Source organism: Neovison vison, chromosome 3, assembly GCF_020171115.1.
Source record: "Neovison vison isolate M4711 chromosome 3, ASM_NN_V1, whole genome shotgun sequence".
In the NCBI taxonomy this organism is placed as follows: domain Eukaryota; kingdom Metazoa; phylum Chordata; class Mammalia; order Carnivora; family Mustelidae; genus Neogale; species Neogale vison.
In genome coordinates, this window is record NC_058093.1 from 192,822,401 (window position 1) to 192,837,709 (window position 15,309).

At 46.6% G+C, this 15,309-nt stretch overlaps 1 non-coding gene across 1 annotated transcript; it reads left to right on the forward strand.

Annotated features, from left to right (window-relative positions):
- The first annotated feature begins 280 nt into the window (after positions 1 to 280).
- LOC122903778 lies at positions 281 to 386 on the forward strand. Its single transcript, XR_006384004.1, has one exon. It is a non-coding gene; the product is annotated as a U6 spliceosomal RNA (small nuclear RNA).
- The last annotated feature ends 14,923 nt before the right edge of the window (positions 387 to 15,309 follow it).

Genomic DNA, 15,309 nt, shown 5'->3' on the forward strand with positions numbered 1-15,309 from the left:
AACGTGAACTAGGGTTAGGGTGAGGGCCGAAGTGATCACAGGCCGATCTGCAGGCCCTGAGGGCAGCTCAAAATGTACTGAAATTAAGGTGTCATGGACGCGGTAGCTCATGCTGTATTGTCTGGATTCTGTGTCCAGGATGTTCACAAAAGGTAGGGATGGCCTCATTGGGTCATGGAGATTCTTTGTCTCTGGGTACTCTGCCCAGCTCCCAAGAGTTTAGTCCCTCTGGGAGAAGGGAAGACTGTTGTTTTCAGTCTCTGATTAACCACAAAAGAAAGTGCTCGCTTCGGCAGCACATATATTAAATTGGAACGATACAGAGAAGATTAGCATGGCCCCTGCGCAAGGATGACACGCAAATTCGTGAAGCGTTCCATATTTTTTCAACATTAGAATAATTGGGATTCCAGAAGAAGAAGAAAGAGAGAGGGGAGCAGAAGGTATACTGGAGAGAATTATTGAGGAGAATTTCCCCAATATGGCAAAGGGAACGAGCATCAAAATTCAGGAGGTTCAGAGAAAGCCCCTCAAAATCAATAAGAATAGGCCCACACCCCGTCACCTAATAGTAAGATTTACAAGCCTTAGTGACAAAGAGCAAATCCTGAAAGCAGCCCGGGAAAAGAAGTCTGTAACATACAATGGTAAAAGTATTAGATTGGCAGCTGATTTATCCACAGAGACCTGGCAGGCCAGAAAGAGCTGGCATGACATTTTCAGAGCACTAAACGAGAAAAACATGCAGCCAAGAATACTATATCCAGTAAGGCTATCATTGAAAATAGAAGGAGAGATTAAAAGCTTCCAGGACAAACAAAAACTGAAAGAATTTGCAAACACCAAACCAGCTCTACAGGAAATACTGAAAGGGGTCCTCTAAGCAAAGAGAGAGCCTACAAGTGGTAGATCAGAAAGGAACAGAGACAATATACAGTAACAGTCACCTTACAGGCAATACAATGGCAATAAAATCATATCTCTCAATAGTTACCCTGAATGTTAATGGGCTAAATGCCCCAATCAAAAGACACAGGGTATCAGAATGGATAAAAAAAAACAAAACCCATCTATATGTTGCCTCCAAGAAACTCATTTTAAACCCGAAGACACCTCCAGACTTAAAGTGAGGGGGTGGAAAAGAATTTACCATGCTAATGGACATCAGAAAAAAGCAGGAGTGGCAATCCTTATATCAGATCAATTAGATTGTAAGCCAAAGACTATAATAAGAGATGAGGAAGGACACTATATCATACTCAAAGTGTGTGTCCAACAAGAAGATCTAACAATTTTAAATATCTATGCCCCCAACGTGGGCGCATCAAGCTATATAAACCAATTAATAACAAAATCAAAGAAACACATCAACAATAATACAATAATAGTAGGGGACTTTAACACTCTCCTCACTGAAATGGACAGATCATCCAAGCAAAAGATCAACAGGGAAATAAAGGCCTTAAATGATACACTGGATGAGATGGACATCACAGATATATTCAGAACATTTTATCCCAAAGCAACAGAATACACATTCTTTTCTAGTGCACATGGAACATTCTCCAGAATAGATCACATCCTCGGTCCTAAATCAGGACTCAACCGGTATCAAAAGATTGGGATCATTCCCTGCATATTTTCAGACCACAATGCTCTGAAGTTAGAATTCAACCACAAGAGGAAGTTTGGAAAGAACCCAAATACATGGAGACTAAACAGCATCCTTCTAAAGAATGAATGGGTCAACCGGGAAATTAAAGAAGAATTGAAAAAAATCATGGAAACAAATGATAATGAAAATACAACAGTTCAAAATCTGTGGGACACAACAAAGGCAGTCCTGAGAGGAAAATATATAGCGGTACAAGCTTTTCTCAAGAAACAAGAAAGGTCTCAGGTACACAACCTAACCCTACACCTAAAGGAGCTGGAGAAAGAACAAGAAAGAAACCCTAAGCCCAGCAGGAGAAGAGAATTCATAAAGATCAGAGCAGAAATCAATGAAATAGAAACCAAAAAAACAATAGAACAAATCAACCAAACTAGGAGCTGGTTCTTTGAAAGAATTAATAAAATTGATAAACCCTTGGCCAGACTAATCAAAAAGAAAAGAGAAAGGACCCAAATAAATAAAATCATGAATGAAAGAGGAGAGATCACAACTAACACCAAAGAAATACAAACTATTATAACAACATACTATGAGCAACTCTACACCAAAAAATTTGACAATCTGGAAGAAATGGATGCATTCCTAGAAACATATAAACTACCAAAATTGAACCAGGAAGAAATAGAAAGCCTGAACAGACCCATAACCAGTAAGGAGATTGAAACAGTCATTAAAAATCTCCAAACAAACAAAAGCCCAGGGCCAGATGGCTTTCCGGGGGAATTCTACCAAACATTTAAAGAAGAACTAATTCCTATTCTCCTGAAACTGTTCAAAAAAATAGAAATTGAAGGAAAACTCCCAAACTCATTTTATGAGGCCAACATCACCTTGATCCCAAAACCAGACAAGGATCCCATCAAAAAAGAGAGCTATAGACCAATATCCTTGATGAACACAGATGCGAAAATTCTCACCAAAATACTAGCCAATAGGATTCAACAGTACATTAAAAGGATTATTCACCACGACCAAATGGGAATTATCCCAGTGCTGCAAGGTTGGTTCAACATCCGCAAATCAGTCAATGTGATACAACACATCAATAAAAGAAAGAACAAGAACCATATGATACTCTCAATAGATGCTGAAAAAGCATTTGACAAAGTACAGCATCCCTTCCTGATCAAAACCCTTCAAAGTGTAGGGATAGAGGGCACATACCTCAATATCATCAAAGCCATCTATGAAAAACCCACCGCAAATATCATTCTCAATGGAGAAAAACTGACAGCTTTTCCACTAAGGTCAGGAACATGGCAGGGATGTCCATTATCACCACTGCTAATCAACATAGTACTAGAAGTCCTAGCCTCAGCAATCAGACAACAAAAGGAAATTAAAGGCATCCAAATCGGCAAAGAAGAAGTCAAATTATCACTCTTCGCAGATGATATGACACTCTATGTGGAAAACCCAAAAGACTTCACTCCAAAACTGCTAGAACTTATACAGGAATTCAGTAAAGTGTCAGGATATAAGATCAATGCACAGAAGTCAGTTGCATTTCTCTTCACCAACAACAAGACAGAAGAAAGAGAAATTAAGGAGTCAATCCCATTTACAATTGCACTCCAAACCATAAGATACCTAGGAATAAACCTAACCAAAGAGGCTAAGAATCTATACTCAGAAAACTATAAAGTACTCATGAAAGAAATTGAGGAAGACACAAAGAAATGGAAAAATGTTCCCTGCTCCTGGATTGGAAGAATAAATATTGTGAAAATGTCTATGCTACCCAAAGCAATCTACACATTTAATGCAATTCCTATCAAAGTACCATCCATATTTTTCAAAGAAATGGAACAAATAATTCTAAAATTTATATGGAACCAGAAAAGACCTCGAATAGCCAAAGGGATATTGACAAAGAAAGCCAAAGTTGGTGGCATCAGAATTCCGGACTTCAAGCTTTATTACAAAGCTGTCATCATCAAGATAGCATGGTACTGGCACAAAAACAGACACATAGACCAATGGAACATAATAGAGAGCCCAGAAATAGACCCTCAACTCTATGGTCAACTAATCTTCGACAAAGCAGGAAAGAATGTCCAATGGAAAAAAGACAGCCTCTTCAATAAATGGTGTTGGGAAAATTGGACAGCCACGTGCAGAAAAATGAAATTGGACCATTTCCTTACACCACACACAAAAATAGATTCAAAATGGATGAAGGACCTCAATGTGAGAAAGGAATCCATCAAAATCCTTGAGGAGAACACAGGCAGCAACCTCTTCGACCTCAGCCACAGCAACATCTTCCTAGGAACATCTCCAAAGGCAAGGGAAATAAGGCAAAAATGAACTTTTGGGATTTCATCAAAATCCAAAGCTTTTGCACAGCAAAGGAAACAGTTAACAAAACCAAAAGACAACTGACAGAATGGGAGAAGATATTTGCAAACGACATATCAGATAAAGGACTAGTGTCCAAAATGTACAAAGAACTTAACCAACTCAACACCCAAAGAACAAATAATCCAATCAAGAAATGGGCAGAGGACATGAACAGACGTTTCTGCAAAGAAGACATCCAGATGGCCAACAGACACATGAAAAAGTGCTCCATATCACTCGGCATCAGGGAAATACAAATCAAAACCACTATGAGATATCACCTCACACCAGTCAGAATGGCTAAAATCAACAAGTCAGGAAATGACAGATGCTGGCGAGGATGCGGAGAAAGGGGAACCCTCCTCCACTGTTGGTGGGAATGCAAGCTGGTGCAACCACTCTGGAAAACAGCATGGAGGTTCCTCAAAATGTTGAAAATAGAACTGCCCTATGACCCAGCAATTGCACTACTGTGAATTTACCCTAAAGATACAAATGTAGTGATCCAAAGTGGCACGTGCACCCGAATGTTTATAGCAGCAATGTCCACAATAGCCAAACTATGGAAAGAACCTAGATGTCCATCAACAGATGAATGGATCAAGAAGATGTGGTATATATACACAATGGAATACTATGCCACTATCAAAAGATACAAAATCTTGCCATTTGCGACAACATGGATGGAACTAGAGCGTATCATGCTTAGCGAAATAAGTCAAGCGGAGAAAGACAACTATCATATGATCTCCCTGATATGAGGAAGTGGTGATGCAAAATGGGGCTTAAGTGGGTAGGAGAAAAGTCCATGAAACAAGATGGGATAGGGAGGGAGACAAACCATAAGTGACTCTTAATCTCACGATACAAACTGTTGGTTGCTGGGGGAAGGGGGGTTGGGAGAAGGGGGGTAGGGTTATGGACATTGGGGAGGGTATGTGCTTTTGGGTAAATTGGAAGGGGAGATGAACCATGAGAGACTATGGACTCTGAAAAACAATCTGAGGGGTTTGACGTGGCGGGGGGGTGGGAGGTTGGGGTACCAGGTGGTGGTTATTATAGAGGGCACAGCTTGCATGGAGCACTGGGTGTGGTGAAAAAATAATGAATACTGTTTTTCTGAAAATAAATAAACTGGAAAAAAAAACCACAAAAGAAAGATTCTGGAGATAGTTTATGTGTCTGGGCGCTAGGAAAATACCTACGAGGGAGGCAATTTGGCTGTAGCAACCTGGCTTCCTTGCTCTGCGGATTCCTGTCCAGCTACCGAGGGGGATTTTTGAATGCAGTCTCACGATGAGGGTCACAATGCCTGTTTTTGCCCAGGGCGACTCCCATGTGTGACCATGATCTCAAGGCCCATGCAGTTGGTTCCCACTCTGAGGGTTGGACACCTATCTCATAGGCCAGATTTCCTGCCACCGAGAAGGAGGAGAACTCTTGTGCTTAAGTACCCCCAGAGTCAGGGATTTGAGCTACGGTCTGGAGACAGATGCCTGAATAACCAGGTAGAGCAGAGATGTTGATTTCAGGCCAAGGCAGGTCCCATTTGCAGGATATGGGTTGCACTGTCTGCGCTGCTGACTGGAGGTCGTGGTTCAGGCTGTGTCAGAGAGACCCTTAGTGTCCATGGCGGCCTATGATATTAGGGTGTCATCGAGGGCCATGCAGGTGGATCCTCATGCATGCATTCTGGGAGACTCACTAGGCACTGCCTTCATGAGGCAGGCAGAATGCTGCGCTGTGGCTCCAGAATTCCCTATCAAGAGGGCTTGGAGACCAGGAGGGTGAGGATGGAATTGTAAACACAAGCTACTGTATAATTCAGTGCCAAGCGGAAGGCTGTTCCAGTGTACAGCCGCGGACTTGAAACATCCAGCACCTGAGTAAGGGCGGATATCAATATTTGCTCATACTGGAGTTTGTGTCTATGATGACAGACAATGGTGGGGTGGTGTCAAGAGGCGATGGAGGATTTCCCATGCTGCTGCTTGTGAGATGCTCCAAAGAGCAAGATTTCCTTCTACGGGACAGAGGGAGTCTGGTTTGTTTGCTCCAGTGTTCCCCATATGGAAATTTTGGGTAGCAGTGCTCTCCCTCATAGACGCCTGGAAAGCACATCTCCATTGATCATTGCAGCTCAGTAACATGGCAGGTTCTATCGGTAGCTCTGGGACGAAGTTCTAAGGGGTCTGAGTTGACATGGAGTTTAATGCTGTTGGATCACAATGCTCGTTTGTATCCAGGGAGATGTTAGAATATTGCGGTGGTCAGGGGCCATGCAGGATTCTCCTACACCGAGACTTGGACAAAGCTACCAAGAGAAAGGTATTATTCTGGGGATAGCAGGGGTTCTGATGTGTGGCTCAAGGACCACATGTTGTAATATAAGTTGATATTGGATAACAAGCCTCTGGGGACAGGCGCCTCAACATCTAAACTAGGGTATCCGTGAAGTCCTATCATCATGGTGGTTCAAACTTCTGACTCAGGGCCTTTGACTTGGATGTCTGCCTGTAGGCAGGGGCTCATTGTGGGTCAGAATGCTTATTTGTGTCCAGAGCGTTCTTCAAAAATGAGGTGGGCTCAGTGGCTTTGTACTTTACTCCTAAGATTCAGGGTTTGGGCAACAGTGAAGGGCAGTTTCCTTCAGGAATATAGGCACACTCGTCCGGGGTTGGACCAGAGACCCCATTCTGGAAGGCATGTGGGCCAGGACTTTGGGAACAGAAATTGCAAACGTGAACTAGCATTAGGGTGAGGGCCGAGGTGTTCTCAAGACTGATCAGCAGGCCCTAAGGGCAGCTTAGAGTGTACTGAAATTATGGTGTCATGGAGGTGGTAACACAGGCTTTTCTGTAGGGATTGTGTGTCCAGGATGGTCTCAAAAGGTAGGGGTGGCTTCATGAGACCATGGGATCTTCTTCATCTCTGGGGATTCTGCCCAGCTCCCAGTGTTGTCTCTCGGTGAAGGGAAGACTGCTGTTTTCCGTCTCAGGAGACACTCAAAAGAGGAAGTCAAGAGACAAGTTCTGGGTCTGGGTGCCTGGAAAGCACAAACGAGGGTGAGGATTTGCCCTAGGGATTTAGCAGGCCCACTCTGTGGACTCCTAGTCTAGCTATCAAGGGTGTTTGTTTGAAAGGAGGCTCACGCTGAGAGTCACAATGCCTGTTTGTGCCCCGGGGCTTCTCCCATGAGTGGTCCTGGTCTCATGGAGCATGAAGCTGGTTTCCATTCTGAGGGTAAGACACCCATCTCAACAGCCAGGTTTCCTGCCATCGAAAAGGCAGAATAATCCTGTGTTTCAGGTTCCCCCATAGGCACAGACTTGAGCTACGGTCTGGGGACATGCCTGAATATTCAGGTTGTATAGAGATGATGGCTTTAGGCCATGACAGGTCCAAATGCAGGATATGGGGCCCACTGTCTGCGTGGCTGCCTGGATGTCATGGCTCCGGCTGTGTGATACAGAGTCTTAGTGCCTGTGGTGGCCTATGATATTATGGTGCTGTCGAGGGCCATGCAGGTGGTTCCTTATGTGGGGTTTCTGTGCAGAATCACCAGGCACTTCTTCTTTCTGTGGGGCCGGCAGAATGTTGTGTTGTGGCTTGAGGGCTTGGGGACCAGGAGGGTGAGGATGGAATTGTTAACCCAAGCTATCGTTAAATTCATTGCCAAGCGGACAGCACTTCCAGTGTGCAGCAGCTGATTTGAGACATCCAGCACCTGCGTAAGGGCGGCTGTCAGATGTTTGCTCACACTGGAGTTTGTGTCTATGCTGACAGACAAGTTGAGGGGAGGCGTCAGGAAGCCATGGAGGATTTCCCACCCTGGGGCTTGTGAGATGCTACAAACAGCAAGGTTTCCTTCTACTGGACAGGGGGAGTCTTGTTTGTTTGCTCCAGGTTGCCCCATATGGAAAGGTTGGTAGCAGAGCTCTCCCTCATGGATGCCTGGAAAGTACTACTCCATTGAGGCTTGCAGCTCAGGAACGTGGCAGGTTCGATATGGTGGTTCTGGGGCGAAGTTCCAAGCGGGCTGAGTTGACATGAATTTTGATGCTGTTTGATCACAATGCTAGTTTGTATGCAGGAAGACACTGGAATGTTGGGATGGTCAGGGGTAATGCAGAATTCTAATACACTTAGTCTTGGACACAGCTACCAAGAGCTAGGTATCCTTCTGGGACAGGAGGGGTCTGTTGTGTGTCTCAGGGACCACATGTTGGAATATAAGATGGTATGGGGGAACAGTCCTCTCGGGACAGGTGCCTGAAAACCTAAGCTAAGGCATCAATGAAGTCCTAGGACAATGTCAAGTTCAATCTTCTGACTCAGAGACTTTGACATGGATGTTGACTGCAGGCAGGTGCTCACTGTGTGTTACAATGTACACTTGGGTCCAGACAATTCTTGGAAATTGAGTTGGGTTCAGGGGTTTTGTACTTTGCTCCTAAGCTTTAGGGTTTGGGCAACAGTGAAGGGCAGAGTTTCCTTCAGGAGTGTAGGCACAGTAGTCCGATGTGGCTCCAGAGGCCCCATCCTGGTGGGCATGTGCGACAGGATTTTGGAGACAGAAATCTGCAAACGTGAACTAGCGTTAGGGTGAGGCCCGAGGTGATCATAGCCCCGATCTGCAGGCTCTGAGTGCAGCTCATTGTGTAGTGAAATTAAGGTGTCATCAAGGCAGTTGGGCAGACTTTTCTGTCTGGATTGTGTGTCCAGACAGGTCACAAAATGTAGGGGTGGCTTCATGGGGCCATGGGACATTTTTCATCTCTGGGAATTCTGCCCATATCCCAAGAATTTGCTGTTGCTGGGGGAAGGGAAGACTGCAGTTTTCCGTCTCAATGGACCCCCACAAGAGGGATTCCAGGAACAGTTTCTGTGTCTAGGCGACTGAAAAACACCAACGAGGGTGAGGATTTTCCCTAGGGGTCTGGATGTCCCACTCTGCGGGCTCCTGGTCCAGCTACCATGGGCGTTTGTTTGGAAGCAGGTTCACACTGATGGTCACAATGCCTCTTTTTGCCCAGGGCGGCTCCCATGTGTGGCTGTGGTCTGATGTCCATGCAGCTGGTTCCCACTCTGAGGGTTGGACACCAATCCCAACAGCCAGATTTCCTGCCATTAGGAAGTAGGAGTATGCTTGTGCTTCAGGTACTCCATAGGGAGGGATTTGAGCTACGGACTGGACACAGAGGCTTGAATATCCAGGTTGAGTAGATGACGTCTTTGGGCCACAATAAGTCCCACCTGCAGGAAATGGGGCCCACTCTCTGGGTGGCTGACTGGAGGTTGTGGCTCAGGCTCTGTCAGAGAAAGCCTTAGTTCCCATGGTGGCCTAAGATATTAGGGTGTTGTCAAGGGCCCTGCAGGTGGATCCTCATGTGGGGTTTCTGGGCAGACTCACCAGGAAATTCTTCTTTCTTGCGTAAGGCAGAATGCTGCGTTCTTGCTCCATAATTTCCTATCAAGTGGGCTTGTGGACCAGGTGGGTGAAGATGGAATAGTAAACACACCCAACTGTTAAAGCCATTACCAAGTGGAAGGCTGTTCCAGTGTGCAGCAGCTGATTGGATATATCCAAGACCTGAGTAAGTGCAGATGTCAGCTGTTTGCTCACACAAGAGTTTGTGTCTATGATGCCAAACAAAAAGAGGGTGGCGTCAAGAGGTCATGCAGGATTTCCCATGCTGTGGCTTGTGAGATGTTCCAAACATCACGGTTTCCTTCAACTGTACAGGGGGATCCTGGTTTGTTTGCTCCAGGGTCCCCCATGAGGAAAGTTTGTGTAGCAGAGCCCTCCCATACGGATGTCTGGAAAGGACACCTCCATTGTCCATTGCAGCAGAGGAACATGGCAGGTTCGTTCTGGTGCCTCTAAGGCGAAGTACCACGGCCTTGAGTTGACATGGAGACTCATGAAGATAGGTCACAATGCTTGTTTGTTACCAGGGAGATCTTAGAATGTGCTGGTTGCTAAGGGGCCATGCAGAATTCACCTACCCTGCGGGTTTGACACAGGTCCATGAGCACGGTTTCCTTCTGGGGACAGGAAATGTTCTGTTGTGTGGCTCAGGGACCACATGTTCAATCATAAGTTTCTATTCCAGAACAGGCCTCTGAGGACAGGTGCCTGAAAATCTAATCTAGGGTTCCAATAAAGAGCTAGGTGCATGCAGGTTCAAATATCTGACTCAGGCCCATCGACTTGGGTGTATGTCTGTATGTAGGTGTTCAGGGTGTTTCAGACTGCGCATTTAAGTCCAGAGAGGCCTCCAAAACTGGGGTGGGCTCAGGGGCTTTGCAGATTTCTCCCATCTGGTGGGTTTGGGCAACATTGACGGCACTATTTCCTTGGGGATGGCAGGCACAGTCCTGTGATGTGGCTACAGATACCCCATCCTGGAGGGCATGTAAGTCATGGTTTTGGGAGAGAAGTCTGCAAACACAAACACAGTTTAGGGTTAGTGGTGGGGTGATCTCAGGCCCAATGCATAGACCTGGAGGGCAGCTCGTCAGGAACCGTAAATCGGTTGACTGGACGGTGGTAGCACAGGCTTTTGTATCTGGATTATGTGTCCAGGATGGCCTTGGAATGCAGGTGTGGACTCATGGGTCTATGGGATATTTTTTCTGCTCTAAAGATCCTGGCAGCTCCCATTGTTTGGTGGCTTTCTCAGGGAAGGGGAGAGTGCTGTTTTCCATCTTATGCGTGCCCCAAAATAGGGATTCAAGAGACAGGCTTGGGGTCAGGGCACTTGAAAAATCCCACCAAGGCATAGGATTTGGGCCAAGGGGCATACCAGGCCTGCAAAGTGGGATACTGATGGTGCAACTTAGAGAAGAAAAATCCCCAAGGACTCAGGCGACCACACCTGCATTCTGAGGACATCCAGGACACACAATCCAGATAGAAAAGCCAGTGCTACCTCCTTCCAGTCACGCTAATTACAGTTCCTGACAAGTTGCTCTCTAGGTCTACACGTTGGGACAGCAATCGCCACGCCACTAACCCTAAACCAAATTTGTGTTTGCAAACTTCTCTCGCAAAACCATGGCTCATATGCTCTCAAGGATGGGGTCTCTGGATCCTGCAGCACTGTGCATGCCATCGCCAAGGAAAGTGCCCGTCACAGTTGCCCAAACCTTTTAGATCAGGAGAAATCTGCAAGACCCAGGAGCCCACCCCAACATTGGCGTCTGCTCTGTATGCAAATACAGTCTGAAACTCCCTGACCATCTACATCCAGGTATACATCCAATTCAATGATCCTAAGGCAGAAGATTGAACCTGACATGCCCCTGGCCCTCATCGGAAAGATTGATTATGTTCTCATGCATCTGTCCTCAGGGTTCTGTTCTGGAATACCAACTTATGATACAACATGTGGTCCCTGAGCCACACAACAGAACATCTCTCCTCAGAATAAAACTGTGCTCTTTTTCCTGTGTCAAACCCTCAGGTTAGGAGAATCCTGCCTGGAACCTTACCCTCCAGCACATTCTAAGATCTCCCTTGTAACAATACAGCATTGTGGCCCATCTGCAAGAGACTTCATTTCAACTCAAGGCCTTGGTCCTTCGCCCCAGAGCCACCAGAACGAACCTACCAAATTCCACAGCTGCAGGGGTCAATGGAGGTGTGCTTTCCAGGCACAAATGTCAAAGAGTTCTGATATCCAGACTTTCGACCTGGGGGACCCTCAAGCAAACAAACCAGACTCCACCTGTCCAGTAGAAGGACACCTTACTGTTTGGAGCATCTCACAAGCCTCTTTGGGGGAATTCCTCCTTGGCCTCTTGACGCCAACCCTCCATTTGTGAGTCATCAAAATAGAAACTCTCGTGTGAGCAAACAACTGACAACCGCCTTACTCAGGTGCTCGATATCTTGGAAAAGGCACTTCACATTGGAACTGTGTTCCGCTGGCACTGAATTGTATAGTAGCTTGTGTTTACAATTCCATCCTCACCCTACTGCTCCCCAAGGCCTCTTGATATTGAATTCTGGAGCCGCAATGCAAAGAGCATTCTGCCTTGCCCATAGAAAGAAGAAGTGCCTGCTGAGGCTGTCCAGAATCCCCACATGAGGATCAATCTTCTCACCCTTGGAGGGAACCCCGATTTATAGGCTGCTCTTGCCACTAGCATTGTGTCTGACAGAGCTTGAACCCCAAACCAGTGTCGGCCACCAAGAGAGCGGGCCTGTAATCCAGCATGTGAGATCGGCCATGGCCCAAGTCTGTCCTGCCTACCCATCCTTGGTATTCTAGAACCTTTCTCCAGACTTTGCTGGAATCCTTCCAATGGGGGAACCTGAAGCACAATTGAGAACTACTCCTTCCCCATGGAAGGAAACCTGACTGTTGGGATGGGTGTCCAACCCTCAGAGTGGGAGCCAGGTGCATGGCCAAAGTGACCACAACCACTCCTTCAGTTCGCCCTGGGCATAAACAGGCATTGTGACCTTCAGCCTGAGCATGCTTTCAAACAAACCCTCTCGGTTGCACCACCATGATCCCGCATTGCAGACCTGGTACTCCCGTAGGCCAAAATCCTAACCCTTGGTGGGATTTTCTAGGTGCCAAACCCAGAGCCCTTCTCTGGAATCTCTGTTTTGGGGCACCCCTAAGATGAAAAACTGCATTTTTCCCTTCCCCAAAAAAGCCGCCAAACTATGGGGAGTCGCCAGGATGCTTAGAGAAGAAAAATCTCCCATTGTTGCAGGAGACCACACCTGCATTCCCAGGCCATGCTGGACACACAATCCAGATAAAAAAAAAGCCTGTGCTACTGCCTTCCAGTCACCTTTACATTTCCTGATGAGCTGCCATCCAGGTCTAAGCATTGGCCCTGAGATCACCTCGCCAATAACCCTAACCCGAATTTGTGTTTGCAGACTTCTCTCCCAAAAACATGTGTCACATGTCCTCCAGGATGGGGTCTCTGTGGTCAAACCACAGGACTGTGCCCGCCATCCCCAAGGAAACAGTGCCTGTCACAGTTTCCCAAACCTTACAGATCAGGAGAAACCTGAAAGGTCCCTGAGCCCACCCCAATATGAGGGCTGCTCTGGACCCAAATCTGCATCTGAAAAACCGTGATCACCAACATCTAGGCAGACAGCCAAGTCAATGGTGCTGAGTCAGAAGATTGAAACTGTCATGCCCATAGGACTCCATTCAAACCCTAGATTAGGTTTTTAGTCATCTGTCCTCTGGGGCCTGTTCTGGAATACCAACTTATGATACAACAGATGGTCTCTGAACCTCACAAAAGAACCTCTCCCATCCCCTGAAGGAAACCGTGCTCTTCGACCTGTGCCAAACCCTCCGTGTAGGAGAATCCTGCATGGCACCTTAGCCACCAGCACATTCTAAGATCTTCTTGGTAACAAACCAGCATTGTGGCCCATCTGGAAGAGTTTCCATGTCAACTAGAAGGCTTGGTCCTTCGCCCCATAGAAACCAGAATGAACCTGCCAAGTTCCTCAGCTGCAATGGAGAATGGAGGTGTGCTTTGCAGGCATCCATGCCAAAGAGCTCTGTTACCCAAATTTTCCACATGGGGTACCGTGGAGCAAACAAACCAGACTCCATATGTTCAGTAGAAGGAAACCCTGCTGTTTGAAGCATTTCACAAGCCTCAGCGGGGGAAATCCTCCATGGGATTTTGATGCCACCCCTCCATTTGTTGGTCCTCATAGACACAAACTCTAGTGTGAGCAAACATCTGACATCTGCCCTTACTCAGGTGCTGGATATCTCGAAAAAGACGCTTCACATTGGAACTGAGTTCTGTTGGCACTGAATTGTACAGTAGCTTGTGTTTATAATTCCATCCTCATCCTACTGGTCCCCAAGGCCTCTTGATATTGAATTCTGGAGCCGTAGTGCAGTATTATGGCTCTTCCATAGAAAGAAGTGCCTGCTGAGTCTGTCCAGAATCCCCACATGAGGATCAATCTGCTCAGCTCTTGAGGGAACCCCGATATATGGAGTGCACTGGCCACTAGTGTTGTGTCTGACAGAGTCTGAGCCCCGACCTAGTGTCAGTCTCCCAGAGAGTGGGCCCCATATCTAGCATGCGGGTTTGGCCATGGCCCAAGTCCATCATCTGTACCTATCCTGGTATTCTGACTCCTTTCCCCAGACTTTGCTGGAATCCTTCCAATGGGGGATCCTGAAGCATAATTGAGTACTACTCCTTCCCCGTGGAAGGAAACCTGCTTGTTGCGATGGGTGTCCAGCCCTCAAAGTGGGAGCCAGGTGCATGTCCAATGTGACCACACCAACTCCTGAGGACAGTCCGGGGCACAAAGAGTCATTTAGATCCTCACCTGAGTATGCTTTTAAACAAAACCTCTCAGTTCCACCACACAGTTCCCACATTGCAGGCCTGGAACGCCCCCAGGCCCAAATCTTAACCCTTGGTGGGATTTTCCAGGTGCCCAGACCCAGAGCCTGTCTCTGGAATCCCTGTTTTGGGGAACCTCTAAGATGGAAAACAGCACTCTTATCTTTCCTGAAAAATCCACCAAACTATGTGGAACCGCCTAAACCTTAGAGCGGAAAAGTCTCCCATGGACCCATGAGACCTCACCTGCATTCCATTCTGGACACACAATCCAGATAGAAAAGTCTGTGCTACCATCTTCATTTCATCCTAGTGACAGTTCCTGTCGAGCTTCCCCCCAGGTCTATGTATTGGGCCTGCGACTGCCTCTCGACTAACCTGAACCGGAATTTGTGTATGCATACTTCTCTCCCAAAACCATGGCTCACATGCCCTACAGGATAGGGTCATTTGAGGTGCACCAAAGGTCTGTGGCTGCTATCTTCAAGGAAACTGTGCCCATCACAGTTGCCCAAACCTTACAGATTATGAGAAACCTGCAAGGCCCCTGAACCCACCCCAATATTGGCGGCCGCTCTGGATGCAAATGCACAGTCTGAAACTACCTGATCCCCTCCATCCAGGCAGACAGCCACGTCAATGGTCCTGAGTCAGAAGATTGAATGTGGCATGCCCTTGGACCTCATTGAAACACTTGATTAGGTTTTCAGGCATCTGTCCTCAGGGTCCTATTCTGAAATACCAACTTATGATACAACATATGGTCCCTGAGCCACACAACAGAACATCTCCTTACCCAGAAGGAAACCATGCTCTTTTATCTGTGTCAAACCCTCAAGATAAGAGAATCCTACATGGCACCTTAGACACCAGCACATTCTAAGATCTCCCTGGTAACAAACCAGCATTGTGACCCATCTGAAGGAGAT